Source organism: Loxodonta africana, chromosome 3 (genome assembly GCF_030014295.1).
Source record: "Loxodonta africana isolate mLoxAfr1 chromosome 3, mLoxAfr1.hap2, whole genome shotgun sequence".
Taxonomy (NCBI): Eukaryota; Metazoa; Chordata; class Mammalia; order Proboscidea; family Elephantidae; genus Loxodonta; species Loxodonta africana.
Window position 1 is genome coordinate 153,860,965 of NC_087344.1, and position 14,954 is coordinate 153,875,918.

General features: G+C 38.4%; 1 pseudogene; it reads right to left on the reverse strand.

Annotated features, from left to right (window-relative positions):
• Positions 1-204: 204 nt before the first annotated feature.
• On the reverse strand, positions 205-1,293 carry LOC100672286 (olfactory receptor 5V1-like; annotated as a pseudogene).
• Positions 1,294-14,954: the final 13,661 nt, after the last annotated feature.

The window sequence follows — 14,954 nt, forward strand, 5'->3', positions numbered from 1 at the left end:
ATTCTGTTTATATGAAGCATCAAGAACAGACACATCCATAGTCACAAAAAGCAGATTAGTGGTTGCTAGGGCTGAGAGTTTCGGGGGTTAGGGGAAACGGGAATGGCTGCTAATGACTATGGAGCTTCTTTCTGGGGTGTGTCAAAAATGTTCTAAAACATCAGTGGATCAGATAACAAGTGCATGTATGAAAATAATGTGAAATGTGAAATGCACAGTGCTGGTGTAGCAGTTAGTCTTGGTGGCATGCGGCATTGCAGTGCTCAAGAGATGCTATATAGAGAGAACACTGTTACAACTGCAGCCAGATGCTCATGTTTTTCTCCAAATAAGAATCATTCCCCAGAATGAAAAACATTGATCTAATCACTGATCTTACTAGGGAATCCACGTCCTCCAGCCAGCTTCTTCAGGACCCCTTTGACCTCCTTGTTTCTCAGGCTGTAGATGATAGGGTTCAACATGGGGGTCATAACACAAAAAAGCACAGAGACCAGAATGTCCATGTCCAGGTTGTAGCCTACTTTGGGTTTGTCATAGTTGAAGGTGGCCATTTCAAAGAAGGTCACCACCACAGTGAGGTGAGAAGCACAGGTAGAGAAGGCCTTTCTTCTACCCTGAGCAGAGGGAGTTCTCAGGATGGCAGAGATGATGAGTATGTAGGACACTGCAGTAAACAGGCAGGGGTTCAGGCCAATGGTGGCACTACTGCATGGAGCACAGACTCACTGATGGAGGTATCTGAGCAGGAGAGCTTCAGGAGCAGTGGGATGTCACAGAGGAAGTGGCTGATCTGGTTGGGCCCACACAGAGTAAGTGTGGCTGCCAGCACTGTGTGTGTCAGAGAATTCACCAGCCCACACAGCCAAGATCGAATTACCAAACACACACAGACCTTCACACTCATGACTGGATGTTGAAGAGGGTGGCAGATGGCTACATAGCGGTCATAAGCCATAGCAGCTAATACGACACTCTCAATGCCAACACAGCTCACAAGGAAGAAGATCTGGGAAACACAGCTCTAGTACGAATTGATTTTCTCCCAGAAGAAGTTAATCAGCATGACTGGGATGGTGGTGGATGTGTAGCAGATGTCCAAGAAGCTGAGGTTGCTGAGGAAATAATATATAGGAGTCTGTAGGACAGGACTGACCCTGACAGCCATTATTATGAGTGTGTTCCCCAGAAGAGCTGTCAGGCAAATGACCAGGAAGATCAGGAAGAACAACCCCTGTAGATTGGGGTGGTCGGAAAATCCCAAGAAGATTATTTCTGTGACACCTGTTTGATTATTCATCTTAAAACAATGAGACAAAAAATCATACTGAGAATTTACAGAGATTACCCCAAATGGATACTCTCTAATAATGGCCACGCCAAATAATGTTGGATATATAGCTCAGTTTGCTCATTGCATTATGATATTAAGACTGCCTATCTCATGGTTTCTGGAAATAGTATCATGGATAATATAAGCAATGTGCTTGGAAATAATAGGTGCTCAATCAACCATAGCTATCATTCTATTATTTTTAATTCAGTCATAAACCTTTCAAGATAAAATATATTCTTTGACACCACCTTACAAATATATACAAATACGACTACTTCTCATCACCTTCACCACTGATAGCTCAGTCCAAGTAGCCATTTGCTCTTTATCTGTGTCCCATTTCCTTCTACCTCTGCCCCTTTTCAGTCTGTTTCCTCACAGCAGGAGCCAGAGTGAGTTTTTATAATGTAAACTAAATCATGCCATTCTCATGCTCAAAATCCTTCAATCGTTTCCATCTTACTCAGAATAGAACCCAAAGATCTTTCCTTGGCCTACAAAGCCTATGGGATCTGACCTCTAACTTTTTTTTTTTTTTTTCTAACTACCTCTCTTATATTAGTTCCCACCACTTCCTCTTTGCCCACCAATTCTAGTTGGGCTGCTTTCTGCTTTTAAATGACAACAAGCACTTTCCCATCTGTCATGGGTTAAACTGTGTCCCCCAAAAATGAGTGTCAACTTGGGTAGGCCGTGATTCCCAGTAGTGTGTGGTTGTCCTCTAATTTGTGATCTGATGTAATTACGCTATGTGTTGTAAATGCTAACCTCTATGATACTAATGAGGTGGGATTAGAGGCAGTTGTGAGGCAGGACACAATTTATAGGACTAGGTTGTATCTTGAGTCAATCTCTTTTTGAGATATAAAAGAGAGAAGAGAGCAAATAGGAGAGGGGTCTCATGCCACCAAGAAAGAAAAGTCAGGAGCACAGAGTGTCCTTTGGACCCCGGATCCCTGTGCTGAGAAAATCCTAGACCCAAGAGAAGATTGTTGACAAGGTCCTTCTCCAACAGCTGACAGAGAGAGAAACCCTTCTCCTGCAGCCAGTGCCTTAAATTCAGACTTCCCTTTGTTAAAACCATCCACTTGTGGTATTTCTCGTATAGTAGCACTAGATAACTAAGATACCATCTTAGGGGCTTGTACTTACTATCTCCTCTGTCAGGAACAATCTTATCCAGATATTTGGATGGTCCATTTCCTATTTGCACTGAAATTTTTTCTGAAGTGTTTCCTCTTCAGGGATGCTTTCCCTGACATTTCTATCTAAAATAGCAGCCCTATCACCGTGTATCCTGTTTCCCAGCTTTACTTCTCTTTGTAGCACTTATTACACACCTGGCATGAATTTCTTTGTTTGAGCCTGTTTGTAGTGTAAGCTCTGTGAGGCCATGTCTCAGTTTTGTTCACTCTTCATGCCTAGTATCTAAGACAGTGCCTGACATACAGTACATGCTCAGGGAGTATTTGTTAAATGAATGAATTAATCTATATTATTTAAATGATTCCGGAATTCACTTTATTTCCTTTGAGAATATCTAGTTTAATTTTTTTCTGTCCATTTTGCCAAATTATACCAAACTTATCTTCCTTGTATTTCTCTCTTGATCTCTGGATATCATCTTGCCTTAGTTATCTACTGCTTCTATAACAGAAATACCACAAGTGGATGACTTCAACAGACAGAAGTTTATTCTCTCACAGTTTAGGAGGCTAGAAGTCTAAATTCAGGGTGCCAGCTCTAGGGGAATGTTTATTTCTCTGTCTGCTCTGGGGGAAAGGTTCTTGTCATCAATTTTCTGGTGTAGGAGCACAGGGACCCTGGCTTCTCTTGCTTGGTGATACTGAGGTCCCTCTCTTCTCTGCTTCTTTCTCTTTTGCATCTCAAAAGAGATTGACTCAAGATACAACATAATCCTATAGATTCAATCTTGCCTCATTAACATAATTGACTCTAATCCTGTGTCATTAACAACACGGAGGTTAGGATTCACAACACGTGCAATAATCACATCAGATCACAAAATGGAGGACAACCACATGATACAGGGAATGATGGTCTAGCCAAGTTGGTACTCATTTCGCGGAGACACAGTTAAATTTGTGACACACTCTGTCATGATTTTTTAATCTTTATAGCAGGAAACTTTGTGTGTTGGAAATTTTAACATGTTACTTTCTATTTAAAAAAAAACTTCTATTTTAAAAACAAGGTTGGTTGTGTCATCTGCATAATGCAGGTTGTTAATGAGTCTTCCTCCAATCCTGATGCCCCATTCTTCTTCATATAGTCCAGCTTCTCAGATTATTTGCTCAGCATATGTATTAAATAGGTATGTTGAATGAATACAACCCTGACACACACCTTTCCTGACTTGAAACCAATCAGTATCCCCTTGTTCTGTCTGAACAACCGCCTCTTGATCTATGTAAAGGCTGCTCATGAGCACAATTAAGTGTTCTGGAATTCCCATTCCAATGTTATCCATAGTTTGTTATGACCCACACAGTTGAATGCCTTTGCATAGTCAATAAAACACAGGTAAACAACCTTGCTTGCCGAAAGTGAAGAGGACTTGAAGCACTTACTAATGAAGATCAAAGACCACAGCCTTCAGTACGGATTACACCTCAACATAAAGAAAACAAAAATCCTCACAACTGGACCAATGAGCAACATCATGATAAACGGAGGAAAGATTGAAGTTGTCAAGGATTTCATTTTACTTGGATCCACAATCGACAGCCATGGAAGCAGCAGTTAAGAAATCAAAAGATGCATTGCATTGGGCAAATCTGCTGCAAAGGACCTCTTCAAAGTGTTGAAGAGCAAAGATGTCACCCTGAAGACTAAGGTGTGCCTGACCCAAGCCATGGTATTTTCAATCACATAATACGCACGTGAAAGCTGGACAATGAATTAAGGAAGACCGGAGAAGAGTTGACACTTTTGAATTGTGGTGATGGTGAAGAATATTGAATATAGCATGGACTGCCAAAAGAACGAACAAATCTGTCTTGGAAGAAATGCGGCCAGAATGCTCCTTAGAGGCAAGGATGGCAAGACTGCGTCTTACATACTTTGGACATGTTATCAGGTGGGATCAGTCCCTGGAGAAGGACATCATGCTTGGCAGAGTAGAGGGTCAGCGGAAAAGAGGAAGACCCTCAACAAGGCAGATTGACACAGTGGCTGCAACAATGAGCTCAAGCATAACAATGATTGTAAGGATGGCGCAAGACTGGACAGTATTTCGTTCTGTTGTGCATAAGGTCGCTATGAGTCTGAACCGACTCGATGGCACCTAACAACAGCAACAACAACTGTTCAAAGCAAAATGGAAAATAATTGGAGGGCTTGTAAGATAGGTAGCAGTGAAATATATAACAATATGAAGAGTCAGAAGTAGAATGAATGGAATAATATTTTGTAATGTTCTTGCATTGTACATTAAGAAGGGAAATATTAATTGAAAGTAGACTGTATTAAGGAAACAATGCATAATACAATACACAGAGTGACCACTAAAACAACAAAGGGGTATATCCTAAATTTGAGAGAGGAGATTAAATTGAATAATAATAATTATTTACAAAAAAACCTAATCCAAAAGAAGTCATTAAAGTCAGATGGGACAAATGAAAAACAAAAAGCAAAATATTAGACCTAACTCAAGAATATCAGTAATACCAGAAAACGTAAATGAAGTAAACATTCCAATGCAAAGACAGAGATTGTCAGAAAGGACTTTAAAATGATCCAACTATATTCTCTCTTCAAGAAACATATTACAGAGTCAGGATGAGAAGGCAGGAAGGGACAGGAGCTTGTTGAATGGAAACAGAGAATGGACTCGGGATGGAAAGAGGGAGTGTACTGTCACATTACAGGGATTGCAACTAATGTCGCATAACAATATGTGTATAAATTTTTGCGTGAGATATTAACTTAAGCTCTAAACTTTCACCTAAAGCACAATAAAGCAAACATTATGTATCAGATCTTGGATACTTTCAACACAAAAGACTGGAGACAAATACACCATGTAAACACTGAACATAAAAAAGTTGAGGTGTAGGCTTTTGGACAGTGAGTATTTCCCAAATAAAGAGGAATGTTTCATAATAATAATAAAAAGAGTCAATTGATTAAAAAAACATAATAATTATAAATGTGTAAAAGCATCTAATAAATTTACTTCAAAATACATAAAACAAAAATTGACAAAAGAAAAGTTAGGTTCACAATCATAGAGATTTTCAATTCTTCTTTCTCATTAAAAGTGATAAAATATGGAGAGAAAAATTTAGTATGGATACAGAATATTTAAACAAAACAAATAATCAGCTTGACATAATTGACATTTATAGAACATTATAACTGACAATTGCAGAATAAACATCTAGTTAAAGTACACCATATGTTTGACTAGAAGGCAAGCCTCAATAAATGTAAAAGAATTAAAATAATTTAGAGTATGTTACCTGACCATAATGGAATCGAATTAATAATTAACAACAAAAATATATCCGAGAGATCCCAAATATTTTGAAATGGAGCAAGCATTTCTACAAAAGCTATGGGTCAACAAAGTCATAAGGGAAATAGAAAATATTTTGAGTGAAATGACGAGTAAATAGAGCATATCAAAAAATTTGGGGTGTAACTACAGCAGTGCTTAAAGGGAAATTTGTAGCTTTTAGAATCAGTGATCTAGGCGTCCACTCTTAGAATTATTTCTAATATACTGCTTTGAAAAAGAGAATAAAATCGCACCCAAATAAAAAAGAGGGAAAAAATAAGAAAGATCTGAAGTCCATGAAATAGGAAACATTCTATAATAGGAAATCGACAAACCCAAAAATTGGTTCTTTGAAAAGTTTGATAAAATTGAGGCATCTCTAGCCAGACTGATTAAGAAAACCAGAGAGAAAATACAAATGATAGAAATCAAGAAAGAAAAAGAGGACCCTACAAACATTAAATAGATCATTAAAAAAATGCTAGGAACAATTTTATTCCAGTAAATTTGAAAGATTAGACTAAATGGACAAATTTCTTGAAAAACACAACTTTCCAAAACATAAGAAATTGACATAAAAAGAAAAAAAAAATTGAATAGTCCTATATCCATTAAAAGAAATTTGTAATTAAAAACTTTTCCACAAAGAAACTGCAGGTGCAGATACTTTCATTAGTGGTTTTTTTTTTTTTTTTACCAGACATTTTAAGAAAGTAAAATACAAGAGAACAGAAAAAGAGGGGATACTTTCCATCATGTTTAATAATGGAAGTCTAATTCTGACACCAAAATGTGGTAAGTTTGTTACAAGTGAAGAAAATTACAAGCTAATATCCCTTATGAAAATGGACACTAAAATCCTGAACAAAACACTAATGCATCAAATGAAGAGATGCTTAAAAAGGATAGTACCCATGAACAATTGTGGTTTATTCTAGGGCTGCAAGATTGTTTTAACATTTAAAAATGAATCATTGAGATAACCTACTGGATGGGAGAAAATATTTGGAATCATATATTTAATAAGGGTCTAATATCCAGAATACATAAAGAACTATAGCTCAATAACAGAAAGAAAAATAACTCAATTAGAAAATGGGCAAAGAGATGGAATAGATATTTTTCCAAAGAAAAGGCACAATGGCCAATGAGCACATGAAAAGATGCTCAATATGTTGGTCATTGGGGAAATGCAAATCAAAACCACAATGAGATACCACTTTACACCCATGAGGATGGCTATTATCAGAAAAATGGAAAATAACAAGTGTTGGTAAGGATGTGGAGGAATTGAAAACTTCACGCATTGCTGGTGGAAATGTAAAATGGTGTAGCCAATGTAGATAACAGTCTGGCAGTTCCTCAAAAAGTTAGACATGGAGTTACCATCTCACTCAGGAATTCTACTTCTAGGTATATAGCCAAAAGACTTGAAAGCAGGGACTCAAACAGACACTTGTACACCAAAGTTCATTGAAATGTTATTCACAACACTCAAAAGGTGAAAATAACCCAAGAGTCCATCAACACATGAATGAATAAAAAAAATGCAGTATATACTTACAATGGACTGTTAGCCATAAACAGAAATAAAGTTCTGATAGCGTACTATGATATGGATGAATCTTGAAAACATTATGCTGAATGAAACAATTTGGACACAAAAGGACAAATACTGTATGATTCCACTAATATGAAAAATCTAGAACATGCAAATGCATAGAAACCAAAGTTTATTAGTGATTACCAGGACCTGGAGGAAGGGATAATAGGGAGTTATTCATTAAGAAGTACTGCATTTCTTTTCTGGCTGATGCAGAACTTTTGGAAATTGATAGTTATGATGGCTGCACAACATGATGAATGTAATTAACATCACTGAGTTGTACTCTTAAAAATAGTTAAAATGGCAAATTTTATTTATCTATATTTTACCACAATAAATTTTTTTAAGTTAAAAAATTAATCATTGTCAGACTTCCAGCCAACATGGTGCCATGAACAGAAGCATCATGCTGTCCTTCAACAGCAAAGACCCAAAAAACAATGTAAAACAAAGACAAGCATCAATCCTGGAACATGAAGTGTTAAATGAAGGAATAAACGCAGCCAAGCACCAAATGGAATAAGAAACTTACAGAGAACAGAGTGAGAAGATATATGTGCAGAGGCTCCCGATCAGCTAACACAGCACAGATTCACCACCTTGTACTCCTGTCAGAGATCAGCAGACAGGGATATGTGAAAGCACCTTCACCAAGCTCACTGCAGGAGACAGAGCACCTGGTAACCAGTGATATATGCTTTCCCACCCCCTATCCTCTCCCCGCTACTCTACCTCTGAGCTTCCTGGCTGGCAGTGGTGACTCAGCCAGCCAGGAAGTGCAGCGTCCCTGCTGCTTGGTTTAGCCCCGTCCACATTGAAGACGATGGACAGGGAGTATGGGAAAGTAGCTTCATGACATTCCCAGCAGGAGATGGAGCATGTGATAATCAGGGATATATGCTTTCCTAACCCTCACCCTTCTCCCCCCTCCCCTTGGCCTCCTCTGCTTCCTGCCAGCCAGCCTCTTGGCCAGGAGGCAAGTGCTTCAGACCTGGGGCACTTGGATTCACCATGCCCACACTGGCCAGCTTCCTGAGTACCATTTGTCTATTGCTGGGATTGCCTTTTTCCATTTCTTTTGGTTTCTTCCATACCTCCCACCACCTCCCCTATCCCTTCTCTCCAACACCTGGCCCTGTGTGTCATCTTTGTTTCCTTTTGAAAGGCTGTGAAGTGCCACTTGACTGGGAAACAACTCCCCTGGCCTGGGACACCACGTTGGTGAGATCCCCAGGGCTCTTTTTTTTTGCTTTGTTCTCTTCTGTCTTTTTTTGCTTTGTTTTGTTTTCATTTTCTTTTTGTGGCTGGGAGCCACTTCTAGCTGGGCTGCATTGCACTGCACAGCTTAGGAGCCACTTCCCCAGTCTGTGCAGCCTGATTGATGGGATCCCTTGGGAAATTTCTTCTTTTTTTCCTCTCTCTTTTTTCCTTTCTGAGTTGAATCATTTCTTAGTTCTCATCTCTCTATGCTGACCTTCTCTTCCTGTCTGCTGAATACGTGGCACTCCGTGACATCTATACCTCCTCTAGCCGGGGTATACCGCACAGCCTGGGAACATATTCCCTGGCCTTAACAGCCACACCAGTGGAAACCCTGGGGGCTTTTTCCAAATTTTTATCTAGTTCCCCCCCCTTTTCTTTTCCTTTTGGTTTTTCTCCATTACTTGGGTTCTCACCTCTCCACTCCAACATCAAGCTCCATTTGCACACTTTTTTTTTTTGGCTCCTGTTTTTTCTCTTCTCTCTCTCCAGTTTCCCATACTCATATTAGCACCACACATCACAACCTCACCGCTCCTTCCTGCCCACCTGCACTGTGCACTGAACATCACACCCCAAGCAGCACAGGCAAGGCCTACTGGAAGCTGCCCACCACTGATTCCCAGCCTGCCCTGTGGGCCCTAATACGTGCCACAAACAACCCAGCCCAGCCCCCACTCTTCAGCTGGACCTGCCCTGCTGTGCCATAGCTGAGCAACTGGCTCTGCCCGTTGGACAAGGAGGTGAAAAGTATCATGACCACAGATGAGTAAACAACAAAGGAGACACAGCCAGCCTGCTTGGACATAACAAAATAAAATAAAAAAGCGGGACAAAACAAACAGATGTACAAGCAATAAATGACGAAAATACTACTGAATGTGCCAAAGACAGCAGACAATATCAAAACATATTAAAAAAGGACAGCATGGTTCCAGTAGTCTTCCAAAATAGAACACCAGATGACTTTCCAGTAGAAGAAAAGGCACTAGAACTACCTGTTAGGGAATTCAAATCCTTAATATTCAGAGCTCTCCAAGAATTGAAGCAAGAAGCAGACAAAAATGAGAAAAAAAAAGGACAAATTCATGGAAAAGGCAGGCAAATTTATGGAAAATACAGACCAAAAAAATGGAAGAATTAAAGAAAATAATACAGGAACAAAATGCCAAAATAAATTCACAACTAGAAATCACACACAAAAAAAAAACAATGATAAACCCAAAATATAAACAAGATTTCAGAAATGGATAGTGTCATAGAAGGACTGAGGAGCAGGTTTGAAAGGATGAAAGACAGGATCAGCGAAACTGAAGACAAACACTCGGCTACAACTCTGTTTCAGGAAAAATCAGAAAAAAGAATGAAGAAAAATGAAGAAACCCTGAGAATTATGTGGAATACGATCAAAAGCAAAAATTGGCACATGATCGGAGTTCCAGAACAGGAGGAGAAAATGGAAAATACAGAAAGGATCATTGAAGAATTGCTGAGACAAAACTTTCCTAATATCATGGAAGATGAAAAGGTGACCATCCAAGAACCTCAGTGAATCCCATATAGGCTAGACCCCAAAAGAAAATCACCAAGGCATATCATAATCACACTCACTGAAGCCGAAGACAAAGAAAGAATCCTAATACCAGCTAGAGAAAAACGAAAAGTCATACACAGAGGAGAAACAATAAGATCAAACTCTGATTAATCGGCAGAAACCATGAAGGCAAGAAGGAAATGGGACGACGTATACAAAAAACTTGAAAGAAAAAAATTGCCAGCTAAGAATAATATATCCTGAAAAACTCCTATTCAAATATGATGGTGAAATTAGGGCATTTCCAGATAAACAGAAATTAAGGGAATATGTAAAAACCAAACCAAACTTACAAGAATTATTAAAGGGAGTCTTTTCGTCTGAGAACAAACAACATCAGGCCACAGCCTGAAAGTAGGATGCAACATTGTGCCAGCCAGATACCAACTTAAGAATGAACTCTCAAGCGCTGTCCAAAACCAAAAGAATTACAACAGTGAACCGGAGAGGTTAATCTATAAATGACAACTAGGTCAGAAAAATAAAAGAGGGAATAAATAGTGTAGGTATAGAACTTTCTAATGAAGATGAAGGTAAGGAGATACCAAGTAACAATGGATTGGTTCAAACTGAGGAAGATAATCGTAAATTTCAAGGTAACCATATGGAAAGTTAACAAACCTACTTATCAAAATAAAGAAGAAAAACTAAATCTCAATAAAAACAAAACCTACAAAAACAAAAGAAATGAAAAAGAAATCCACAAATAAAAGGAATTAAGCACAGGAGAGTAAGAGGAACAAACAACATGTAAGCAGCACAAAAAAAAGAGCACTACAAAATGACAGCAATAAACTCACACCTATCAATAATTACACTGAATGTAAATGGCTTAAATGCACCCATAAAGAGATAGAGAGTGATAGAATGGATAAAAAACAGGATCCATCAATATGCTGTCTACAAGAGACACGCCTTAGAAACAAAGATGTAAATTTATTAAAAACCATGTGATGGAAAAAGTGTATATCAAGCAAATGACTTCCAAAAAGAGCAGAAGTGGCAATACTAATCTCAGATAAAAAAGACTTTAAAACAAAATCCACTATAAAAGACAAAGAAGGGCAGTATATAATGATTAATGGGATGATTCATCATGAAGACTTAACCATAATAAACATCTATGCACACAATGACAGGGCTCCAAAATACATTAAACAAACTCTAGCAGCACTGAAAAGAGAAATTGACACTTTCACAATAACAGTTGGAGACTTCAACACATCCCTCTCAGTAAAGGACAGAGCATCTAGAAAGAAACTCAGCAAAGATACAGAAGAGCTAAAGGGCACAATCAGCCAACTTGACCTCATAGACATACATAGAACACTCTGCCTGACAGCTGCAAAGAACACATTCTTTTCCAATGCACATGGAACGCTCTCCAGGATAGACCACATCTTAGGCCACAGAGCAACCCTCGATAATATCCAAAGCTCTGAGATAATACAAAGTACCTTCTCTGGCCATGACACCACCGAAGTAGAAATTAAGACAGGAAGAGCAAGGAAAAAAGAAAAAAAATCAATTACATGAAAACTGAAAAACACCCTGCTTAAAAACCACTGGGTAACAGAAGAGTCAGAGATGGAATAGAAAAATTCCTAGAATCAAACAAGAATGAAAACACATCATACCAAAATCTTTGGGACACAGCCAAGGCAGTCCTTAGAGGTCAATTTATAGTGATAGATGCACACATCAAAAAAGAACAAAGGGACAAAATCCAAAATTAGCTACACAACTTGAACAAATAAAAAAAGAACAGCAAAAGAAGCCCAGAGCCACCAGAAGAAAGGAGATAATAAAGATCAGAGCAGAAATAAATCAAATAGAGAATAGAAAAACAACAGAAAGACTCAACAAATCAAAAGTCGTTTCTTTGAAAGGATCAACAAAATTGACAAACCACTGGCCAAATTGACAAAAGAAAAACACAAGTGGATGCAAATAACCCAAATAAGAAATGAAATGGGGAACAGTACAATAGACCCAACTGAAATAAAAAGGATCATAACAGAGTATTATGAAAAACTATACTCCAACAAATTTGAAAACCTAGAAGAAACAGACAAAATTCTAGAGACATACTACCTGCCCAAACTAACACAAAATGATATTGAAAATCTGAATAGACTCATAGCAAGAGAGGACATTGAAAAAGTAATTTTAAAAAATTCCAACAAAAAAAACTGCCCTGGACCAGACGGCTTCAGTGGAGAATTCTACCAGTACTACTCAAACTATTTCAGAACATTGAAAAGAAAGTGGTACTTCCAAACTCATTCTATGAAGCCAGCATAACCTCGATACCAAAACCAGGTTAAAACACCACAAAAAAAGGAAATGACAACCTAATATCTCTCATGAACGTAGGTGTAAAAATTCTCAACCAAATTCTAGCAAATAGAATTCAGCATCACATCAAAAAAATAATACACCACAACCAAATAGGATTCATACCAGGTATGCAAGGATGGTTCAACACTAGAAAATCAATCAAAGTAATCCACCACTTAAATAAAAGGAAAGATAAGAATTATATGATCATCTCGATCAATGCAGAAAAGGCATTTGACAGAGTCCAACACCCATTACTGATAAAAAGTCGCAATAAACTAGGTATAGAAGGGAAATTTCTCAATATAGTAAAGGGCATCTATGCAAAACCAACGGCCACCATCATTCTTAATGGAGAGAGGCTGAAAACCTTCCCTTTAGGAACAGGAGCAAGACAAGGATTCCCACTCCTATTTAACATTGAGCTGAAGTCCTAACTAGAGCAATAAGGCAAGAAAGAGAAATAAAGGGCATCCAAATTGGTAATGAAGAAGTTAACCCGTTGCTGTTGAGCCGATTCTGACTGATAGCGACCTGACAGGTCAGAGTAGAGCTGCCCCATAGAGTTTCCAAGGAGCACCTGGTAGATTCGAACTGCCGACCTTTTTGGTTTGCAGCCACAGCACTTAACCACTATGCTACCAGGGCTTCCATGAAGAAGTTAAACTGTCCCTATTTGCAGATGATATGATACTATACATAGAAAACCCAAACGACTCCACTAGACAACTACTGGAACTAATGGAAAGATTTAGTAGATGAGCAGGATACAAGATAAACATACAAAATCAGTTGGATTCCTACACACCAACAAAGAGAACCATGAAAAAGAAATCAGGAAAACAATACCATTTATAATAGTCCCTAAAAAAATAAAATACTTAGGAATGAATCTTATCAGGGATATAAAGGAACTATACAAAGGAAACTACAAAACACAACTGCAAAAAACCAAAAGAGATCTACTTAAATGCAAAAACAAATGAATCTCATGGATAGGTAGACTCAACATTGTGAAAATGATAATTCTACCCAAAGCGATTTACAAATACAATGCAATCCCAATCCAAATACCAACAATGTTCTTTAAAGAGATGGAAAAATTCATCATTAACTTTACATGGAAAGGGAAGAAGCCCCAGATAAGTAAAGCACTACCGAAGAAGAATAAAGTAGGAGGACTCACACTACCTGACCTCTGAACCCACTATACAGCTATGGTAGTCAGAACAGCCTGGTACTGGTACAATGACAGGTACATTGACCAATGGAACAGAATTGAGAACCCGGATGCATATCCACCTGCTTACGGTCACCTGATCTTCCACAAGGGCCCGAAGCCCATGAAATGGGGAAAAGACAGTCTTTTTAACAAATGGTGCTGGCAAAACTGGATGTCCATCTGCAAAAAAAAATGAAACAGGGCCCACACCTCACATCATATACAAGAACTAATTCAAAATGGATGAAAGACCTAAATATAAAGATAAAAACTATGAAGTTCATAGAAGAAAAAACAGGATCAACTCTAGAGGCCCTAATACACAGCATCAATGGGATACAAACCACAACCAACAACATACAAACCCCAGAAAATAAACTAGATAACTGGGATCTTCTAAAAATTAAACACTTATGCTCAACAATAGACTTCACCAAAAGAGTAAAAAAAGAACCTACAGGCTGGTAAAAATTTTTTGGCTTTTTCAAATCAGACAGATGTCTAATCTCTAAAATCTACAAGAAAATACAACACCTCTATAACAAAAATATAAATAATCCATTTAAAAAAATGGGCCAAGGAAATGGACACTTTACCAGAGAAGACATTCAAGCAACCAACAGACACACAAGGAATTGCTAGCGATCACTAACCATTAGAGAAATACAAATCAAAATCACAATGAGATATCACTTCATCCCAGCATTACTTGCACAAATCAAAAGAACAGGAAATAACAAATGTTGGAGAGGCTGCGGGGAAATCAGAACTCGAATGCACTGTTGGTGGGAATGCAAAATGGTGCAACCATTTTGGAAAATGATATGGCACTTCCTTAGAAAGGTAAATAAAAAAAATACCAGAGGGGGCGGAGCCAAGATGGCGGACTAGGCAGACGCTACCTCGGATCCCTCTTACAACAAAGACATGGAAAAACAAGTGAACCGATCACACACATAGCAATCTACGAACCCTGAACAACAAACACAGATTTAGAGACGGAGAACGAACTAATACGGGGAAGCAGCGATTGTTTCCAGAGCCTGGAGCCAGCGTACCAGTCAGGTGCGG